Source organism: Mustela putorius, unplaced genomic scaffold (genome assembly GCF_011764305.1).
Source record: "Mustela putorius furo isolate JIRA1106 unplaced genomic scaffold, ASM1176430v1.1 tig00000253_pilon_pilon_pilon, whole genome shotgun sequence".
Classification (NCBI taxonomy): Eukaryota; Metazoa; Chordata; class Mammalia; order Carnivora; family Mustelidae; genus Mustela; species Mustela putorius.
The window spans coordinates 1,631,769-1,654,368 of NW_025421329.1; the positions used below are offsets into that span (position 1 = coordinate 1,631,769).

General features: G+C 35.9%; 1 protein-coding gene across 1 annotated transcript in view; it reads left to right on the plus strand.

Annotated features, from left to right (window-relative positions):
- Positions 1-22,600, plus strand: part of MACROD2 (mono-ADP ribosylhydrolase 2) — a 1,942,726-nt gene that overhangs the window by 605,082 nt on the left and 1,315,044 nt on the right. The gene's annotated exons all lie outside the window — the stretch shown is intronic.

The window sequence follows — 22,600 nt, forward strand, 5'->3', positions numbered from 1 at the left end:
CAAATGTCTTCTTTATATAAGCACACCAATCATATTGGACTGAGACCCACTCTCTTGAGTCTTAACTTGATTATCTATAAAAACACAACTTCCAAAATTGTATCCATATTTACCTAGGGTTAGACTTCAGGATCTTTTATAGGGAACAAAATTCAGCCTATGAAAGGGGGAAGCATAGACTATAAATTAGGTTTTCTGACACTAAGTTTCACAGAGTTAATACTATATTCTGAAGCCTCTTTTTTTTTTTTAAGATTTTTATTTATTTATTTGACAGACAGAGATCACAAGTAGGCAGAGAGGCAGGCAGAGGGAGGAGGAAGCAGGCTCCCCACTGAGCAGTGAGCCCGATGATGCGGGGCTCAATCCCAGGACACTGGGACCATGATCTGAGCTGAAGGCAGAGGCTTTAACCCACTGAGCCACCCAGGCACCCCTGTGAAGCCTCTTTTAATTTAATTTTTCCAGTACCTATTAGAACATTTGTTCAGGAATGTACTTATTTGTTATAGATTTAATGTCTTCTGATTCTTTATAAAATTTATTTTTCAAATTTCTTTTTAAAGAATTGTCAACTGAATTTTGACTCTTTGCCTTAATATAATTACTTTTCTAATAATTACCTCTTTAAATTTTTGAAATACCAAAACTAAAAGGATTGTCAGACTTTTTTTTTTTTTTTTTAAGATTTTATTTATTTATCTGACAGAGAGAAATCACAAGTAGATGGAGAGGCAGGCAGAGAGAGAGAGAGAGAGAGGGAAGCAGGCTCCCCGCTGAGCAGGGAGCCCGATGCGGGACTCGATCCCAGGACTCCGAGATCATGACCTGAGCCGAAGGCAGTGGCCCAACCCACTGAGCCACCCAGGCGCCCAGGATTGTCAGACTTTTAAAGAAAAGCAATAAGGCAACAGTACCTGTAGGTAATATAGAATATACCTATTTGTAATATTACACATGTGTGCTTATGTATGTGTTTGTGTTTTCTAGTCAGTCATATTACCTAAAGATAATAAGATGAAAATTTATTCACTTCACAAGGATACCCCATGAGAAAGTAATTTTAGGGTTGTAAATAGATTACCTACTTGTTACTGTTTCTAAGCATGGCCTAGAATAATACTGAGATGCTTCCTAAATGTAAACAAATGAATTTAACTGTCAATATCTTTTCTATATTCATTTAAGTAAAAATATACCACAGTAGTTTGAAAAATGGGCTTTATAGTAAGAAAAATAAATATAGCTGGGTCTCAACTCTACTATTACAATAGGAGTGACTTGAGCAAGTAACCTGACTTCTAAGCCCAGTTTTCTCATGTCCAAAATTGAGGTAATAATACATACTCCTCATAGGACTTTTGGGGAAACTGTTTAAGAAAATATATGTAGCATGCTTACAACAGTGCCACGTACTTTTAGAGCAAATAGTAAACATCAACTATATTGTCACCACTAATTAAATTAATTAGTTCCACTATAATTATAATTACTACTTTACCCTATTTAATGGACACTAAGTTTCACAGAGTTGAAGAACAGTTGCTGTAGTTTTGTGTTTAGAACAATATTCAAGACATATCTGGCATTAAATTATTATTTTATGTCAGAGAGTGTAACTATGGGTTCATTGTTTTCAATGGTTCTTTTTGTACTAATATTAAATTTGAATTGTGATAAATCTACCCAGATAATAAGATCTAAATAATTTTAATTTGTTTTTTCATTTTTCTTTCTTTAGCATTAGGGTAGCTTTTCCTGGGCAAGACTTTTTGTTGTTTTAATTATGAGAGTAGCTGGATTTTCTGATATAACTTCTTTTTATTTTTCAATTGCTAGATCATTAACTGAAAGAAAAAAGCTCATGGAAGCAAATTGCAGTTATATAAGTGATACATGCCCATTGGGAAGAACAGATAATGCACGCGCACACATGAATTAAGTCACCCGTGGTCTCATACTCTGCACAAAATCTGTGTTTGCATTGTGAGATAGCATCTCTTAATGTTATCTTCTGACTCTTATGCCATCTTTTGTTAAATTGAATTTGACCCATATTGATACCTCCCTTGTACCTGGCCATCTCCCTTTGGTTGCAACAATGCACAGGAAAACACCCAGGTAGCAAGCAGAATCAGCAGGGGCCCTATCTCCATTTCTCACCTTCAACTTCCTTTCATATAGAGCTAGTCCACAGTAGGACTGCTGAAGTGTGTGAATTCATAAATTGGAATTTATTTTCATTGGCTTCTATTGTCAGCTGGCTAGAAAGAAACAAGCCCCGAGGCACATAAGAAGTTCTCCAGCTCAGAGGAATGGTAACCCACGTTCATTCCTTATTTTACCCTTTGTCCACTGCCTGTCAATTTTTTTCCAGCTCTATTTCCATCTCTCTTCCAAACTGGCAATAATAGCAATTTATGTTGTTGGTATCTGTCTCGCCTCACACTATTATATGGAATTCTGAAATTTCATTTTTGGAATCCAGGAAGTCTAAGAACTAAAATATTTTCATAACTAATATGAAGCTATTTATAGTTACTGTTTCTCATCCCTGATGTGAATATTCGTATGTTTGGCTGCCAAATGTAAAGGTGTTTGGTTATAGGATAATGCTTCAGATTCCACTGAGAGTGGAGGTTGTAGCATGTCATATATGCACTGGGTTAACTTTCTAAAGTCCAGAAAGTCTGAATTATAAACACAACTGGTCCCTCCCATCCTGAATAAGAGCTGGACCTGTATGAGCATAGACAGGTGGCCGAGGATCAGTATAAGGAGGTGGAGGGCCTGAGGAAGGCAGTTCCATCTCAACTGCACCATCATTTTGTGAACTTTATTCTGTTCTCTGTTGACATTGCTCTTGTGACCATGAGGGTATGAACCCTCTTCAGCTTTCTCCTCTTTATTTCATCCATTTCTCACCATTGTCTTTAACACCAGTACATGTTTCCTGAATTCCTTGACTTAATGCTTTTTGTTTCTTCTAATGATACTCAATCCTTTCCATTCCTCAAATAAAGTAGATTTCTGTTTTGTTCAAACTACATAGCAATTAGGCCAGAGTGATCCTTTGCTAAAGCTACTTTATGAATGGTACCTATTTGGTGGGGGCAGTAAATCAAAAAATTCATGCCATAGTTTTTTTCTATGAATTGAGAGGAACCCCAAGAAATACCAAAAGATCACAGTGTAGAAGCAGAAGACAAAAGAAAGAACTATCTGTCCCATGGTAGACAGATAGTTGGAATATTTTAAATTGTTGTTATTAAGGTTCCCTGGAAAATATCTACCAATGATGTATTGTATTTTTACCCCGTAACATACAGTGAGGACTCTTTGCTGTTTCCCCCTTGGCATCCATAAATTTCACAGTAATGTTCTTTTTCTATTTACTAAATAATGGGAACTTACAATAATAATAATAATAATAATAAAGACATTTCTCATTCCACATTGCCCCTACAATAGTAGATGTTAAAACTCAGGCCCAAGTGAACACTGTAAAACATAGATCCTCAGCCTCAGCACTATTGAGATTTTGGACCAGGTAATTCTTTGCCATCTAGGACTGACTTGTATGTTGTAGAAAGTTAGCAGCATCCCTGGTCTCTACTAGATGCAGATAATATTCCCTCCCCTCCCTAGTTGTGACAAGGAAGTTTTTTCCCCACATATTGTCAAATATATCCTGGGGGTAGAATCATTCCTGCCTCCACAATTGAGAAGGACTACTGTGAGGTAACTCTAGTGTGTTCTGGAGATTTCCTCAGGAGAGAAAGTGCTGCTACTGTGATAGTCTTAGAGGGTGGGGATAATCCAGACCAGCATGTCTTTCTTGATTTTACTTTGCATCTCATCCATTAATTCATTCATTTAGCTGTTATTTATTGTCACTGACAATGTGCCAGGTCTTTACTGGGTGCCAGAATCATAGTGAACAAGAGAGTTAAGAAGACCCTAATCTCTTGGAGTGTGTCTTCTGAAAGTGATAGTATTGGGCGTGGGGGAGGGAATGACAAGTGTAAATAATTAGTAATTTGTAAGTAATTAGTAATTCTTAATATGAATAATATAATTTCAAACAGTGAAAGGGGCTATAAAAATAAACAGGTATTTGGGCAACGTGATTGGAGGATAGATGAGTGCCACTTAGGATGGTCAGGGATGGTTTCTCTAAGGTAGTGACATTTCAGCTAAGAGACAGATCTAAGGGATATGTATTTCAAAAAAGGGGGAAGAAAAATATGACTGCTTTCAGATGTGGTAAGTTAACTCTGCTCAATGACAGTGAGAAAGCCAGTGTGCAGTGTGGCAGGAACAGAGGACTTTTTTTTTTTTTAAAGATTTTATTTATTTATTTGAGAGAGAAAGAGCATTGAGTGGCAAAAGGCCGGGGGGAGAGGGAAAAGCAGACCTCCCCCGGCATTGAGCCTGTAGCCCGCCGAGCCCAGGAGTCTCGAGGTTTGAGGCTCAAGGGGAAACTCGATGTGAGGCTCAATCCCAGGACCCTGGGATTAGGACCTGAGCCAAAGTCAGATGCTAAACCAACTGAGCCACCCAGGTGCCCCAGGAACAGGATTTAAGGAGTGTGATCATTGAGGTTTCAGGGTTATGTAGGATCTGTGTGCCACAGAAAGCAGTTTGATAACATTATAATTGCAGTGCATTAGAGAAGCCTGCATTGGAGGTTTTTATGCAGAGGAATTAGTATGTTCTCATTTAAAGTTTTGAAAAGATTGTTCTGGGGTCAGGAGTAAAAGCAGGTAAAATGCATTAAGAGCATTTTGAAAGAGTGTGAGTTGGTGGTGGTGTGAGTTGTACCATAAGAAATGGACAGGAGGATTCAGAACCTACTGGACAAGTTGAACTGTTAGTATTTGCTATTGTACTATTGTTTGGGTGAGAAAAAGAGATGAATCTGCGATGATTCCTGGGCTTAGGGAGATGTGGAATTCTTGTTGAAAGAGTAACTGGCTTGACATAAGTTAAGGGGATGGTGGTGTGAGGTACTTAAAGGTCATCTTGTTCCCCCTGTGTCCTTTTGCTTTGTGGTTGCTCAGGAAGTTAGAGCATGCATCTTTTTTAGAAGATCTTTCACGAACCTCCTACTCTGAACTTCATTGTAACCTAATTTTTGAAATACCAAACACTATGAAGCATCATTTTTCTTTGCCAAATACTTATGTATATGAAGATTATGCAAATGACCAATTCTGTAAGTCATGAGTTCAGAGTTGTGGTTTCAGAAAAAGTGATAGATTTAAATGGAAATAGACATCTCCATGTTGCTTTATATATCTTGTGATCACTGATGTAGAAAAAGTAGCTCCCTGGGGCCATAAACCATAGAAGAGAATGAAACCTCTTTTCTTATGCTGGAGAGAAAATCCCAAGAACCAATGTTTTAACACTAGGGGAAAAATATCTTCAAGAACATCTCTTTCTCATGAATGATTAGGAAGTTTCTATTTCTTCTTTTCTTTTATTTCTTAATGTTAGTCTAAGCCTATGTATACTATAGAGTCTTACATCACTCTCATCTTTAAATTTCAAGCAACAATAAGCAGACTTTTTCTATAACCAGATCCAAATGTTACACTCTCTGATTTAAACAGAGAAATCTGAATTTGGCAGACAAATCAGAAACAGCAAAAAAATAAAAATTAATAGAATGGACCATTTACTTTGGAAAGGGTTTATTTAGGATGTCTTCAAATAATGAACAATGTTAAAGGATTTAAAATATGATTTTATAACCAGTTTTTCTGAGACATAACCATTTTATCTAATATGGACCTTCTGTATTGTATTGTATTTGAATGTCTTAAGTTAATGCATAGGGAAAGTTGTCATGGGGATTCGTTTTTCAAGAAAACACAATAGAATCTTAATTTCCCTTGATGAATAATAAAGTACTTATCACTATAAAGTTTCTCCTCCTTTTTTTTTTTTTTTAAGATTTTATTTATTTGTCAGAGAGAGAGGGAGAGCAAGCGAGCACAGGCAGACAGAATGGCAGACAGAGGCAGAGGGAGAAGCAGGCTCCCTGCCGAGCAAGGAGCCCAATGTGGGACTCGATCCCAGGACGCTGGGATCATGACCTGAGCCAAAGGCAGCTGCTTAACCAACTGAGCCACCCAGGCGTCCCAATTTCTCCTCCTTTTTGTTTTAAGGTGCTCCTCCGGTAATTTTCCATTTTCACCTGGGCTTTGTTACCCACTGATCAGTTTATTTCTCAGGTTGGCAATAATGTTGGGATAAATTAATAAATAGTTGCAATTTGCTGGAAAAAAAAAAGTCTTTTATTTATGAGTAAGAATAGTGTTTACTTCTTGAAACACTGCATAAAAAACTAATGATGTATGGTGACTAACATAACACAATAAAAAAAAAAGTATAGTGTTTACTTGTTATAGATATTGTATTGGTGTTGAATAAACACTTTCTTTTTTCCAATTATCTATTTTAAATGATTCTGGAAATACAGAATGACAGATTTTAATTAGTTAAGTTTAGTATGGAATGGGAATATTTTTTTCTTTTTGCCTAAGAGAGAGATAATATATGTGAAAGTATGCATTAATAATAATAATAAAAATAATTGAATTAAGATGAAAATTCTTTGAAAATGGTAAGAGTATGCTCATATAAGGTGTTTTTATTATTATTGATATTATCCTTGTCATGGTTAAGGTATGCAAGATAATGCTATTAGATTTGTTTGTAATTCAAGCATTAAGTAAAACAAAGTGTAATTAATTCTGTAGTAAGTTTCATTATACAAACTTTTTTTAGAAGAGCTTTTTAGGAGTTTCACTAAAGGCTTTGGTGCAAGTGCATTGTTTCTTGATGTACATTTTTGGACTATTTCCTTCAGTTGTTTTTATAAGATTTTATGGTGGTTATCGATGTGGTTTATTGTGCCAAACTACCTGGATTCAAATCCCACCTGAACCACTTATTGACTGTAAGAGCTTGGATAAGTCTTATAGCAATTTTGTACTTCTATTTTCTTGTCTGTTAAATGATGATAACAATATTACCTGGTTTTGAGGATAAATGAATGATTTAAATAAAGAAGAAAGTCTAACACATTGAAAAAAAAAAAAAACAACTCATCAATTCTTACTTCTTGCACAAGCCTGGTAAAAATTCAAGTTTACTGGTTATCAAATTGCATCAATCCTATGTGGGGTCTTCTTCATTATATGCAGAGATCAGCTATGACCTATTTTTGTTTCAGTCATAATTTACCTAGTTATTACATCTCATAAAAAATGAAGAAAGGATTTGACCTTCAAAAGGGAAAATCAAGGCAGCATCTTGAATGTATGCTCTACTCAAGGTCCTGGTTCAGGGCCTGATGTACAGTAAGCTCACTGTAGATCTGGGTTCACTCCACGTTGTCTGCCCAGGACTCTGAGGTGTGAATAGGAAGCGCCTTGCTTCTCCATTCTTCATAAATCTGTATAGCAGTCTTACCTTAAATTTGGCCTTTAACCTTAGGAAAATCAGAAAATTTGTAGGTATACTATTATGGCTGAAATATTAAGCTTCTTAAAACCACATACTTTTGTTCATTTAGCTGTCTAATATTTTCTCTATTCTTCTGTTAGTTACCTTTAAAAAATGTATGATTTTAAATTATATAGTGGGTTATTGAGATACTCACCTAACACTTAAAATGTAAACAGTGTCAATTTTTCGAAAAGGCAAAAGATAAGAAGTTATTATATGTGAAAAGAAATAGAGTTATGGGGTGCCTGGGTGGCTCAGTGGGTTAAAGCCTCTGACTTTGGCTCAGGTCATGGTCTCAGGGTCCTGGGATCGAGCCCCACATCTGGCTCTCTGTGAAGCAGGGAGCCTGCTTCCTCCTCTCTCTCTGACTGACTCTGTGCCTCAGTGATCTCTGTCTGTCAAATAAATCAATAAAATCTTTAAAAAAAATAGAGCTACGATATTCTTTCTTCTTTCCTACCTCGAATTCTGCAGTTTTAATCAATTTGGCATTTGCAAATATTGGGTTCTATCTGTTAAGAACTGTGTTATTTATAAAGATTTTTAGGTGCAAATTATCTAGCCAGATGTTTAAACACTAACGGGAAACAAGTTAAATACAATTAGCACAGTCTTCATTTATCAAGTAGTTAATTCTCAGCGGTAGGCCATGAAATCAGGCTTTTGATTCCCATATATATATAGAGAGAGAGCTATAACTATTTAGATAACATAAAATGAAAGATACAGAAACCTAGTTTTGAAATGATGTAAGCTACAAAATTTAGGGACTATTCTACTCATTGTAGGGGCCTTCCCAAATTTTGCGTATTGATTGCTTTTGTCATTATCTTTTATGATTATTCTAGATTTCATGGATATTTCAACAGATATAATATTGCATTATAATTTCCCGTCAAGTAAATGATACCAATTGATTATGGGCCTATGGAAATACCTGAGAACAGGGACAGGGTGGGCTTGTGTGGGATACACAGACCTATAGACACACGGACACATACACACACATGCCTACATATACACCACACACAAATATAAAAATAAAATTGCATAATATTGCATATTAGTTGCTTGACTCTAGTTAAACTCAACTCTTACATGGTTACCTACAACACTGTGTTAATGTGGGGTAGGTTGTTTTAGTATATCTACTATATTATGAGGTGGAGTTCCTAAAATAATCATGCTGGGAACTATGAAGGTATTTAAATACTTTTATTATGGTAAATTTGAAAATGTTCTTTAAAATTTTTTAAATTATAAAAGTAATATAAAATTATACTAGGTGTAGGTTTGGGAAACAAAGAGGGGAAAAATCAGCTACTACTTTATAAAAATCATTTGTGCCTTACTGTATTTCTCTAGATATTATTTGTCCCATTGTATTTTTAATGTATACTTTGTTTCTTATATACATATACAGGACTGTTTTAAATATTCTGAGGTATATTACAAAGGTTTTAAGTTCTTAAGTCTTCCTGGGAAAGAGCTTAAAATATTTTGAGTTTTATAAGTCTCACTGAATACCTAGGGAATTATTTCCAAATATTAATTTGGAGCTTCACTTTTAGTAGGGTATTAAAACTAGAGATATAGTCGAAATTGTATTAAAGTAAAGTTCAGGAATTTATGTCCAAGTCTCAATTTTGACCACATGAAGGGTTTGAACCCAGTTATTGCATACTCCTCTAGTTATATCATTTGAAGGATGTTTGTGATCCATCTTTGTATGTGAGAAATACACAAAGAGATCTCTAAGAATAAATTATGATCCATATGCTTTCCCTAAAATTGTGCTCTAAACCTAATAGAGATTTATGGACATCTTTTCTTGGGCATTTATTTTTCTGTAATAGAGTGATTTATTTTGGAAAAGGAGATGCTTCTGCCTCTGTTAATTAATGGATATAGGAAGCAACAGAAGGTGACAGACAAGACTAGAAGGAGAAAAAGAGGACTTAGCAAGTGTGGTTGAGAGCAATGGAAAGGAACAAAGGCTTTTAAGGATCTAATTATTTATTTGACAACTATTTGCAAGTCTGTTAACTATGGAGATGAGGAAAGGTTGTAAGAAAAAGAGAGAGCAGAGTGTTAGGGAAACCAAGAAAATACAGTGGTGAAAAGATACCCCAGTGTTTTCCTCTGGCTCACGTGGCTTTCATTATTCCTTTTTCTTTGCCTGTTGCTACTTGTTTCTGGATGTGAAGGAGGGAATATCTTAAAATTATTTAGACACAACTAATAAGCTCAGGAGAACAAAATGTTTAAGAAACCACACAGAATATTTCATTTGTATTACAGAACAATTAAATAAGAATCCACTTGTAGCCGTAAGTTGCAAAGTGCTAAGGAAATATCAAGTTAATTTATCTAGCTTATTTTCACGCCATCTGCCTATGTAAACTCATCATTACTTTTAGCTTCCCTTAATAGATGACATTAAATTTCCTTCTTACCCCAATATTTAGAGTCAAAGTACAACCCAAAAGCCAGGGGTGGAGGTGGTTGTTCTGCCATGGAGACCTCCCAACTTTTGAAAGATAAAGTATTTCTATAAAACTATACTGAACATAAATTAGTCTACATTTCATTCTGTCTCTGCAAGTGAAGACCTATAGTATCATAGTAAAAAACTGCATATTCAGGGCCCAAGTTCTGGGACTTGAATTCTAACCCCATACCTAACCCACGGTGTGACTTTGGACAAATTACTTCATTCTCCTGTGCCTTAATTTTTTTTTTGTCTATAAAATGATGATGATTGTAGTAATTTTCTTTTTGATGTTGTTATGGAGGTTAATTTATGTAGTCTAAGCATTTAGAATAGTACTTAGAACATATAGGCTCTTCATAATTCAGTTTTTCAACTACAGGGACACATTTGAATGACCTGGGAGCTTGATGTCCAAGCAGCACACTTTACCAATTAAATCCAAATCTTTAGGGATGGAGCCCAGTAGTGGGAGTCATTAAAACTTTTGAGGTGATTCTAACGAGCAGCCAAACTTAGGAACAATCACCATATATGTTGGCTGTAATTATCTTGCTGACTAAATTATGAACTTCCTGAGGTCAGGCAGTGTGTTACTCCTTTTTATACACTCCTCCCAGAGGGGCTAGCTCAACTGCCTTGTTTGTAACTTATGCTCATCAAATAATTGCCAATCAAGGAAAACATGTTGACAATTCTTTAGAATTGTAAAGACCTTGCAATACTACAGAGGTGCTGATTTTAGGCATTAATTATTCATTCCCTCATTTATGCATTTATACACACTATACTGCTTTAGAATCTTGATATACCATGCTAAACACTGCAGGGATATATGATTTGAAAATGCAATCCATGCTCTGAAGAGTTTTTAATCTAGTGTGTGATTGAGAACATAAACAAATACAGACAAGACTTTAATAGAAGGAAATTTGACAATGTTTAAGTTCCATGTTGTAATTTGGATTTCCTAGGAAGCCAACTCTAAGATGGAGCATGTAGCATGTGTGTTAGGAAGTGGTCTTGGGATCAATACCTCTTGCGTGGGGTCGGGGCTTCGGAGAGTCACAGAAGAAGCATGATTGATCAGAGAGTAGAAGTTAAATTTCATCTCATTGCCAACAAAGTTTTCAACCAACCCCACAAAAAGCTCTGAGGTTGGGACAGCTCTTCAGAGTTGTCTCAAGTTGGGCTGAAAGGGGTTTTGTTTCTTCATGTTGATCAGCAGTTCGATACAGCTGCTGGAAGAAGTGACCTTGGGTAAAACACATTTCTTTAGCTGAAGTGATCTCCAAATAGAGCTGACAGCTCAGGGTATCTTCTGGCAGTTCTTCCAGCAGATAGGGGAATACATTCCTAAAGGGAATATCACAACTTCCATCCCATGAAATAAAAGAGATTAATAACAACAAAAAATTTACTATGACTCAGAAAAGAACGAGGTCACAGTTATTTAGCTGTGAGTTATTTAGCTTGAGAGAGGAGAGCCAGGGTAAATTGAGGACCACTTTCTGAAGTGGATGCCATTATAATTTAATACTTAGGGATAGTTAAGATTTTAAGAGGCTGAGATGAAGTGTGGATTATTCCAGGTACAGGAAACAATAGAGGTAAAGGTGGAGAAATATGAAGTATAGATTTGTTCAGAAGCCTGTGAGTTGTAGAATTAAACTCTAAGTCTTTTAAAAATGAATTTCAGTGAATGGCATTATTTTGAGGAAGAGGACTTTTGAGCCCCTGAAAATGATGTTAAGTGTAAGGTCATCCTCAGTGATTTAATTTTGAGGGCTGGCATTTTCAGGATTTGAACAAAATGGAAAATTAAGTCATACTTGTAGGTTCTTAACCTTGGAAGGAGGTCCTGGAGTGTTATAAACATTGCGTTGCGGGAGACTCAGCTGTAGCACATAGTACGCCTTAATATTGTTATAATTTCTTTTTTTCTCCTCTTTCTCTCACAGAAATGAAATGGATGAATTGATCATCCTCTGATTTTGTCATTGTGAATGAACTTTTCCTACTTCATCTTAATGTCTAGGGTGTTTTTTTTAAGAGCACTTTAAATGAGCCCTATTTTAAAATGAACTGTGTTTTAATATCATTAGTGCCCAACTAGTCACTTTGTGAAGTCACAGAACTCTGCACAATTTCTCTTTCTATTCCAAAACCTTGGAAGAAAGTAATTGAGGTATAGACACTTGGGAGTTTTGATTTTATTGCTTTGCAAAGAAATTTCAATTTGTGTTTATCTGGTTATGGTCCCCAAATATTTCTCAAAGGAAGATAAATCAGGCTTGTTAGGAAGCTCCTAGTCATATATCATCCAGTCCTATTACCTGAACTACCTTGTTTGACATTGTCATTCAGAACACTCCCCCAGTTGTGATTATAACTCAACCTTGGTTTGGGTTGGCAACTCACTCTTCTTGCTTGTTATTCTCTCTCTCGCTCTCTGTGTGTATGTGTGTCTCTCTTTCTTTTAACTTGCAGATCCAATGCAGTTCTTTGAAATGATTTATATTTCATCCTAAGTCATTAACGTATGTTTCCAAGTGGACTATCTTTTCTCCTTTGTTGGTTAATGTTTATAAGAAACCTCTTAGAGTAATGACTCACTGTGATAATTCATCACTTGCCTGACTCCAGTATCAGTGATGAGCTTATATTTGAGACTGTACCCTTCTCTGTGTCTTTAAAACAAATTCTGTTCTCTGAGTGGTGAATATGATTCTGCCCCTGATCTATGGGGAAAACAAACAACTCTCTATTTATTAGCAAAGATAAATGTATGCTACCCTCCTCTGTTTTTCTGCAGGAATTGTTCTTTAAAGACCTAGAAACCATAAACAAGACTCATTTAGGTTGCTTCAAAGATGCTTATTAGTACTTATATTAGAAGTCACATTAAAGGATAATATATAACTATTCTCTTTGAAAACTAGTTCTCTCTTAAAGAACCAGCTTACTCAAGTACATCTCTCATCCATTTTTTATGCCTAGTAAATTGAAATAAAATCTACTTTCTTTGCTCAGTAAGAGAATCAAGATGCTATGAGACTGCTGTATTTGAATTCTGCTTATTACTGAAAATTTGAGCCTTTATGCATGATGTTAAGAGAGGGCCTTTTCCAAATGGCTTAAGTCAAAGTCTCACTATATTGCAGGAGGAAAGGTAAGTGGTTTGGTGGTTATTTGTTCAGGTGATGACCTGTACCAAATTAAACATCAGAGTCTTGGAGCTGAAGGGAGACATGAAAGGAATTTTGTTCTAATTTCCCTATTTTAGGCAAAGAATATCATGCTGACTAACATGTCATGTTAAGGATAAGGCAGCCAACAGTACGAGTAATTGAAGATTTAACCAGGGTCAATGGAAGGGGTCTGCAGATCACGTGTCCCTCCTTCTCCCCATAACTTTTTTCTTTACCAGTGTATCCAAAAGTTACTTAAACTAATGCCTGATACTTTGAAGGCTAAGAATAGATGAGTAAAGTCAAGGAAAAAGGGAATTAATTCAGAAGAGCAGTTGCCTTCCTTTGAAGGCAATACTACTTCATGTTTTTTGTTTGTTTGTTTTTTGTTTTTTTTATTAATTTGAGTATAGTTGATAAACAATGTCACATTAGTTTCAGGTATACACCATAGTGATTTGGCAAGTTTTTACATGATACTGTGTTTACTACAAGTATAGCTACCATCTGTTCCCATACATCACTATTATAATAACAGTAACTATATTTCTTATAGTTAGTGCTGTGCCCTTTATTCCTATGACTTACTCATTCCATAACTGGAAGCCTGTGTATCCCCTTTACCCATTTTGCCAAACCCTTCCCCTCTGGTAACCTTCAGATTGTTATTTGTATTTATAGGTCTAATTCTGCTTATTGTTTGTTGATATATTTATTTTTAGATTCCACTTATGAATGAAATCGTAAGGTAATCCTTAGTCTTGTCTTCCTTAGTGTGACTTATTTCACTTAGTATAATACCTTCTAGGCCCATCCATATTGTCTCAAATGGCACAATCCCATCCTTTTGTAAGGCTGTGTAATATTCCATTGTATGTATATTATATTCCATTGTATATAAATGTATATACATACACATGTATGTAACACATCCTCCTTATCTATTTGTCTATTTATGGACTATTAGGTTACTTCCATATGTTGACTATTGTAAATAATGCTATAATAAACATAAGGGTGCATATATCTTTTCAAATTAATGTTTTTGATTTCTTTGAGTAAATATCCAATAGTGGAACTATTGGGTCATATATACATCTATCTATCTATCTATCTCCCTACCTATCTACTTACTTATTTTTGTTTTGAGATTCAATATAGTAGGATGGTCAAGTGCATAAGTTCTGAAGATAGACAGCCTGTTCAAATTTCTACTATGTGATCGTCAACAGGTTACTTACCTCATAATGGTTCAATTTTCCCACAACATAGATAAAAATGAATCATATCTCATAAGACTGCTTTGAGTATTGAATGAGTTAAATCATGTAAAGAACTTAAAATAATACCTAGCGTACGGTTAGCATTCAATATCCGTAAGTTGCTATATTAGGAATGGCAGTCAGTGGCATGTGAACTAACTTACAGGATTCCTTCAATGGAGGCAAGGCTGGCATTTAGAAAGTGCTTCATAAACAAGGCAGAATCATGGAACTTTAGTGTGAACCTCTGAAGATTTGAACCTTCACATCTCTCTTGACTCACATTCTATATTAATGCCCAGAATTTTGCAACCACAGAAGTTTAACCGAAGCCAAGCTGAAGTCTTGTAATCATTGTGAATAATCTCATATGGCAAATAACTGAGCATTTGAGAATAAGGCAATAAGATACATAGGTAATATTATGGGTTTTAGGGCCACCACAGCCTGGTGTTGATATTGGCTTAGCCACTCAGTAGCCTGAGTCTCCTCATTTATAAATTGGATAAAAAAATATTTTGTGTATTATAGAGAAGATTAGTAAATAATATATACATTTAAAGTGCCAGATATACCATGGGGATGTAATAAATGATTGGTTTTTGTTAATAATTATTATAGGAAGAAAAACCTATTAACTAAGGAATTGACAAGAGAAACAATGCTGGCTACCAGCTGAAGATACCATTGTTTCATTCACTTGTTTCTTTAGAAAGTAACAAGATGGAAGATTTCTAAATAACAAGTACCATGAAAGTATTTTATCTTAGGAACAATACCTTTGTTGAAACTTTTAGTTTCTTATCCATGAACCACTTGTTAAAATGATTTCATGAATTCAGAGACATCTCTGATACCAAAGGCTAACTTTAAGTTACTTTTAGAAGGTTTTCAGTGTTCAGAAGAAGAAGGGAGGGAAGAAGGGAGAAAGGGAGAATAGGAAAGACAAGAGAGCATGGAGAGAACTAGACATAATGGATATCAGAGCCAATTTTGTCACCTTCACCAAGGTTTTTATTTCCTCTTCCTTTTGGACCTTGTTAATTATGAAGCTTTTCATCTGATTTTAGTGAGGCGAATTTAAGTTGTCATCAATCCATGTTGTCTTGTAAGATGATACACTACTTAGGACTGGCCACGTTAGCCTGAGGTAACAAAACAACCCTGGAGTCTCAGAACATAAATCAACAACAACAAAACATTACTTGTTTATGCTACAGTTCCACTATAGGAACTCTACCACATCTTTTCCTTAGTCGGGGATATAGGCCAACAGAACCTCTACCATTTGAAACCTGCTAGTTGTTATGACAGGGGGTAAAGGAAGATAGCTCTTTTCTTTTCTTTTTTTTAATATAATGTTAAGTGTACTCTTTAATCTCTGTCAGCTATTTCAGCCATCTTCCCAGCCACCTCCCCTCTGATAACCATCAGTTTGTTCTTGGTAGTTGAGTCTGTTCCTTGGTTTGTTTCTCTCTCTCTCTCTTTTTTTCCTTTGTTTGTTTATTTTGTTTCTAAAATTCCACACAAGTGAGTTCATATGGTATTTGTCTTTCTCTAACTGACGTACATCTCTTAGCATTATACTCTCTAACCCCACCCATATTGTTGCAAATGACAAGATTTCATACTCTCTCTCTTTATAAAATATTTTATTTGTTTATTTGACAGATAGCTAGAGAGAGAGAGCACAAGTAAGCAGAGTGGCAGGGAGAGGGGGAGAGAGAGAAGCAGGCTCTCTGCTGAGCAGGGAGCCCAATGCGGGGCTCCATCCCAAAACCCTGGAATCATGACCTGAGCCGAAGGCAGCTGCTTAACCAACTGAGCCACCTGGGCACCCCTTTCATTCTCTTTTTAAGGCAGGATAATGTGTGTGTGTGTGTGTGTGTGTGTGTGTGTGTGTGTGTATCACATCTTCTTTATCCATTCATCCATCAGGGGACACTTGGGCTTCTTCTAGTCTGGCTATTGTAAATAAGGCTGCAACAAACATAAAGGTGCATGTATCCCTTTGAATTGTGTTTTTGTATTTTGAGGGGCAAATATATGGTAGTGTGAGTACTAGATCATAGGATAGTTCTATTTTTAATTTTTTGAGAAATTTCTATACTGTTTTTCATATTGACTATACTAGTTTGCATTCCCAGCAACTGTGTAAAAGCTTTCCTTTTTTTCCACATCTTTTCCAACACTTGTTGTTTCTTGTGTTTTTATTTTAGCCATTCTGACAAGTGTGAGGTGATCATCTCTGACAAGTATATAGTTTTGATGCATTTCTCTGATGATGAGTGATTTTGAGCATCCTTTTAAGTGTCTGTTGGACATCTGTATATCTTCTTTTGGAGAAATGTCTTTTCATGTCTTCTGCCCATTTTTAATTGGATATTTGTTTTTTGGATGTTGAGTTGTATCAGTTCTTTATGTATTTTGGATACTAACCCTTTATTGGATATGTCATTGCAAATATCTTCTCCCATTCAGTAGGTTCCCTTTTAGTTTCATTGGTTGTTTCCTTCACTGTGTAAACACTGTTTATTTTGATGTAGTCCCAATAGTTTATTTTTGCTTTTATTTCCCTTGCCTCAGGGGGACATATCTGGAAAAATGTTCCTACAGCCAGTGTCAGATAAATCACTGCATGTGCTCACTTCAAGAATTTTTATGATTTCAAGTCTCACATTAGGTCTTTAAACCACTTTGAGTTTATTTTTGTATATAGTGAAAGGAAGTGGTCCAATTTCATTTTTTCACATGTAGCTATCCAGTCTTCCCAACACCATTTGTTGGAGACTATCTTTGTCCCATTGCATATTCATTCCTCCATTGTCGATTAATTTGCCATGTATTTGTGAGTTTATTTCTGGGTTTTCTAGTCTATTCTATTGACCTAACGGGTCTGCTTTTATGCTATTACCATACTGCTCTAATTACTACCACTTTGTAATATAATTTGAAAGCTAGAACAGTGATATATCCAGTTTTGTTTTTCAAGATTGCTTTGGATATTTGAGGTCTTTTTTGGTTTCATACAAATATTAGGATTGTTTGTTCTAGTTCTGTGAAAAATGCTGTTGGTATTTTGATAGGGATTGCATTAAATCTGAAGACTGCTTTGGGTAGTATGGACATTTCACAATATTTATTCTTCCAACCCATGAGCATTGAATGTCTTTCCATTTCTTTGTGTCCATCTTGAATTTCTTTCATCAGTGTTTTAAACTTTTCAGAGTATAAGTCTTTCACTTCCTTGGTTAAGTTTATTCTTAGACATTTTACTGCTTTTGGTGCAGTTGTAAATGGAATTGCTTTCTTAATTGTACTTTCTTCCATTCCATTATTCCTGAATAGGACTGCATATTTTTGTAGATTGATTTTGAATCCAGGAAGATAGCTTTTAATGTATCTCTTTGGACAAAGGCACCTGGCCCTGGCATTTGTCACTTTGATGCAAGAAGCAGATTGGAAGAGGAATGAATCTAATATTTGATGACAGTTATTACTGTGATTCCCATATATTCTGGTTTTCCTCATCTGTACACATGGTAGAATTTCTCTTTTCTCTTCACTTGAATTAGCCATGATTATGTAATTTGTTTTAGACAGTGAAGCATGAATGAAGATGTTTTGTCACTTCCATGCTGAAGTTTCAAGATCTATCTAGTTTGTAATTTGTAGTCTTGTCAGAGTGACCCAGATGCTCTTGGCTCTGTTGGTCTGGGTCTCTGCCTGAAGATGAGATGGATCAGAGACTTCTATCAACCTACAATGGACATATAGTACGATAAGATGTAATAATTATGTTATGTCAATGAGATTTGGAAGGTGTTTGTTCCTGCAACATATCCTAGCCTGTTCTGACTGATTCAGATAGGAAACACATTAGAATATATTCTGGAAGTTAAAACAGTAGTTTTCTTTCACCCATGTAGATTTATGAATTCTCAAAGTTAAAGAGCTCAGGGCAATTTTTTACTGTCTATCATAGGGGGGGGGGGAACCAACCCTACCTCTATTGACTTATTTGGTTCGTAGTTGTGATGCTGATATTAATGAGCTGTAAGATTTGGGGGCAATAAGTCCTTATTAATTATAGCTGCAAGGTAGGGTAAATTTATAAGTTTTTTCCTACTAAAACCAGAGAATCTTTCAGTCGTTCATCACCAAGTGTATTTGCTCCAATGACAATAATATTGGAGACCATAAAATGTACTTAATATACTGGTTTTTCTTTTCCTTTTATTTAAGTGTATTAGAATTATAAAGGGAAGATTCTTAATTTCTTTACTTTGTTTAACAGAGGTCAGTGAAAAAAGGAGGGCATCATTGATGAGTGGAGGTAACAATAGGTTTGTCATTCAAGGAGATGGTTTGTGAACCTCAAGAATTTCTATACTCTCTGCTAATCTTGAGCTATTATAAACTCAGGTACAGATCTTACTGATTCATTATGTGGCTTTGGGCAAGGCACTTAATCATATTTGATCTCAGTTTCCTCATCTTTAAAATGAGGATAATAACACTGTCAGAAGTCATAGGGATGTTGTGTGGATAAACTAATTAATGATTGTAAAATGCTTTGAAAGTGCAAAGTGTTGTATAATTGTTAGGTGCTATTATTAAGAAGTATTATTAGTGTGTTGTGCTTAATTTTTATTAGGGTTTTCTCTGCTTTGAAGTCAGCATCCACGTGGATTGTGGGGTAAGTTTAAGTTTACAGATGTGCTGCTCTAGTCCCTTTTTTTTTGCCTAGAGAAAATATTCAGTAGCTAGGGTAATCATCATTATGAAGAGTATCTCTTCAAGATAAAAAGATAGGAAATGATCTTCCTTTTAAAAAATGGAAATTGCTCTAACTTTAAAAGTATCAATCAATTCTTTAAAACCTCATACAGCCCTATGTTTCAATAAAAGTCTAACAACGTGCAAAATTTGAAACTTCAGGCATTTTCTGCTTCAGCATAAGATAGGAAATGTTCTTGCTCAGATAACTTTAAATGAGCTGAACCAGCTCTTTCTAATTTTCCCACAATGTTTGCTTCAAGGATGAAAACAAGCGAGGTATCCTCCTGAGGAAAGAAATTCTGATCTGTGGCTATGTTTTGCATTTGTAAAAAGTTAAAACCCTGACCCAAATTAATTTTCATTTGCTTTATGGACTCCCTATTGGGAAATGTGTTTCTGGGTACATATACACAAGCTATTCTTTTGAAGGTCAACTATACACCATGTTCATAGTTGACTACATGATGGAGCTAAATAACTCTGGCTTTGAGGCAAAAAGACTATGGTCAGGCCTTCGGAAGATTGCTTATTAGTGGTATGTGTTTTGACAAAATAATTTAATATCTGTCTCAGTTTTCATATATCAGTATGTGTATAAAATATACCTATAAGGGCTTTCGAAAGTGTCGAAGAACTTACAATCTTTGAAAAAAATATTTTACATATTAAATGAAATACTTAACTTGTATTATATTATTTAACATTTCCATTTATCTTACCTTTAATTTGTTCTTGAGTTAACAAGCCCCTAAATATATTTTCATGGATAATAAGGATAATAGAAATTCAAATAATTTCCTTCCAACTTTTTAAAGTCTATGTCTTTAGTCTTAAATCCTATAGCATGATTAGAAAGAAGTCAATATACACTCTCCGAGTTGTTCATTAAGTACATTGAAGGGATAGCAGAGATTCAAGTGGGCACTTTGGCCATTGCTGCTATTCCACATCCTGGTTTTTTTTGTTTTGTTTTGTTTTTTGTTTGTTTGTTTGTTTTTGCTTTTATTAAATTATGTGTGCAGACATGTACAGCATTACATTTTAAAACCACTAGAAACTTGTTTAGCATACAAAGGAATAAAAGTCTTACCAAAGAAATCTAATGTTTAAGTCCAAGTCACAAAAAGAATTTTTAGAATTTGACCATATCGTTCTACTATAGGGGATAAACACTTTGAGAAACTTCTGAGAGACCAGAAGTTCTCAGAGGCTAGCTTTCTAGGTTCAGAGGAGTCAAATAGTTAGACCACCCTGGTGCACCATTGTTTCCCCCAAATATTACACTTGTTATGATGGCCTAAATTTTTGCAAGAATAACAAATCCTACAATTAGTTTGTTTATTCTGAAAAATGTTGACTTCATGAATTGACAGCCAATATACCAAAGCTGTTAATCCCTTCATAGGTGCCAAAGAAAAGGATAATGGCAGGACTTTTAAAGTTTATCCCAAGATTTTTAGGTTCATTGACATACTGCCAAGAGTGGATGCTCTGGTGTGTACCCAGCTCCCCCATTTAGAACTGAGAAACTTACCCTGTGTTACTCAGAGTGTTGTCTGCTGATGACTCAAAGCTAAGCACCTCTGCCCAATTGACTTCTGTTGAAGGGATGGGTTCCCTTCAAGGTCATACCTGCCTCCCTGGGGGTAACACTTCTAGTGACTGTTAATATAGATAGTACAAAGTCATAGCCCCTTGCCTTGATGGGGAACAACTCTGACGGACTATCCCAATGACAGAGATTCCTGTAGGATGGGCTGAGGCCTCTGTTACAAATGAACTGCAGTTTAGTTTCTGTTTTTAATCAGTTTCCAGATTGTCAGAACAACATCTAGGGTCAATTCATAACATAATATGGCCAAGGAAATGCTAGGTATGCTATAGGAGGAAGCTTGAAGCTCTGTAGACCCTAGCTAATAGGTACTACCAGGGACTAGTATTTGGGACTGGATCCTGAGGATGCTAGATCGAAGTGGCCGGAACACAAAGTTGAATAAAGGAAAGTTTATTAATATGGGTGGATTTGCTTATGAGACAGAACTTAGTACTCTAGCAATGACTTTGGGAAATAGTGTAACATATTGCTAGGATGCCTCTTAGATGCTTGCAAAAAAGTTATGGCCTCCAGGATAAAAAATAGAAATATGAGAATTACTGTGGTAGAGAGTAAATGAAGGCATCAAAAGGTTCAGAGAAGTTGGGTTGATAGATTAGACATGCATAACGCTGGAAACCTAACCAGAGGGCCATATTCACCAGGAGGACCTAAGGGATGCTCCATTTACCAAAGTGATAATGAAATCACTAGTGAGAAGAGCACCATTTCTCTGAGAAGCCCAATGGTAGCTACTTTTTTATTGACCAAGGCTGAATTAAAAGATGATGCTCCAGAATGGACTTTTGGATAGTAAAGTCAATGATGGTGGACACAGCCTGGCCCCTACAAAGAACAGATAAATCCTGGTGAATGACAGAAGACTACCACAAATGCAACTAAGCCTCAAGTACATGGTTTGCAGCTGTTGAACTGGCAAATGCATTCTTCCCCATCCTTATCAGGGAAGAGGAACAGAAGCACTTTGTGTTCACTTGGGTTAGACAACAGTAAAAATTTACGTCTTGCTCAGGGCTGTGCTCCTGTCTTGCCCTTTGAAGAGATCTGGACTATCTGGATGTTCTGATGCACATCACATTAGTCTACTATGTGATGACTTCATGTTTATCAGATTGATCTGTAGTACATGGCAAGCCTTAGTAAGGCATGTCTGACCCAGAGGGTAGGGGGTAAACCTCATGGAAATTCAGGAGCCCTGTACATTAGTAAAGTTTGTAGAGGCCTTCGGTATGCTGGGACATTTGTATCACTCAGATATCTCCTTCAGGGATGAGACATTCATCCCCTCAGTTGCTAAAAGTACTGATGACTGATAATTCAAAACTAATTGCCTCTGTGGGAACTGACCTCTGTTGAAAGTAAGGGTCTCACCAAGGTCGTGGCCCTCCCCAAGAGTAGCCTACATTTAATGACTGGTTACTGCAGGAACACAAAAGCCTAGCTCCACTGTCTTGATAGGGGCCAATTCTAAAGGGCCCTTGCAGGTTTAGAGGTCCGGGTGGGATCAGTTGAAGTCTCTGTTAAAACCGCATTGCAGTTCAACTTCTTTTCAATCCTGCTGTTTATACTCTCTTACAGTAATTGCTCCTGAGAGAATTCCTTAATGAACTTCCTTCACACAGATCTGTACCAGAGAGTCAGTTTTGTGGGAAGTGGAACTTCAAACCTTGTCCCCAAATCAAAATACAATTTAATTTAAAAATACTTATATTTGCTTATTTATTTATTTATTTATTAT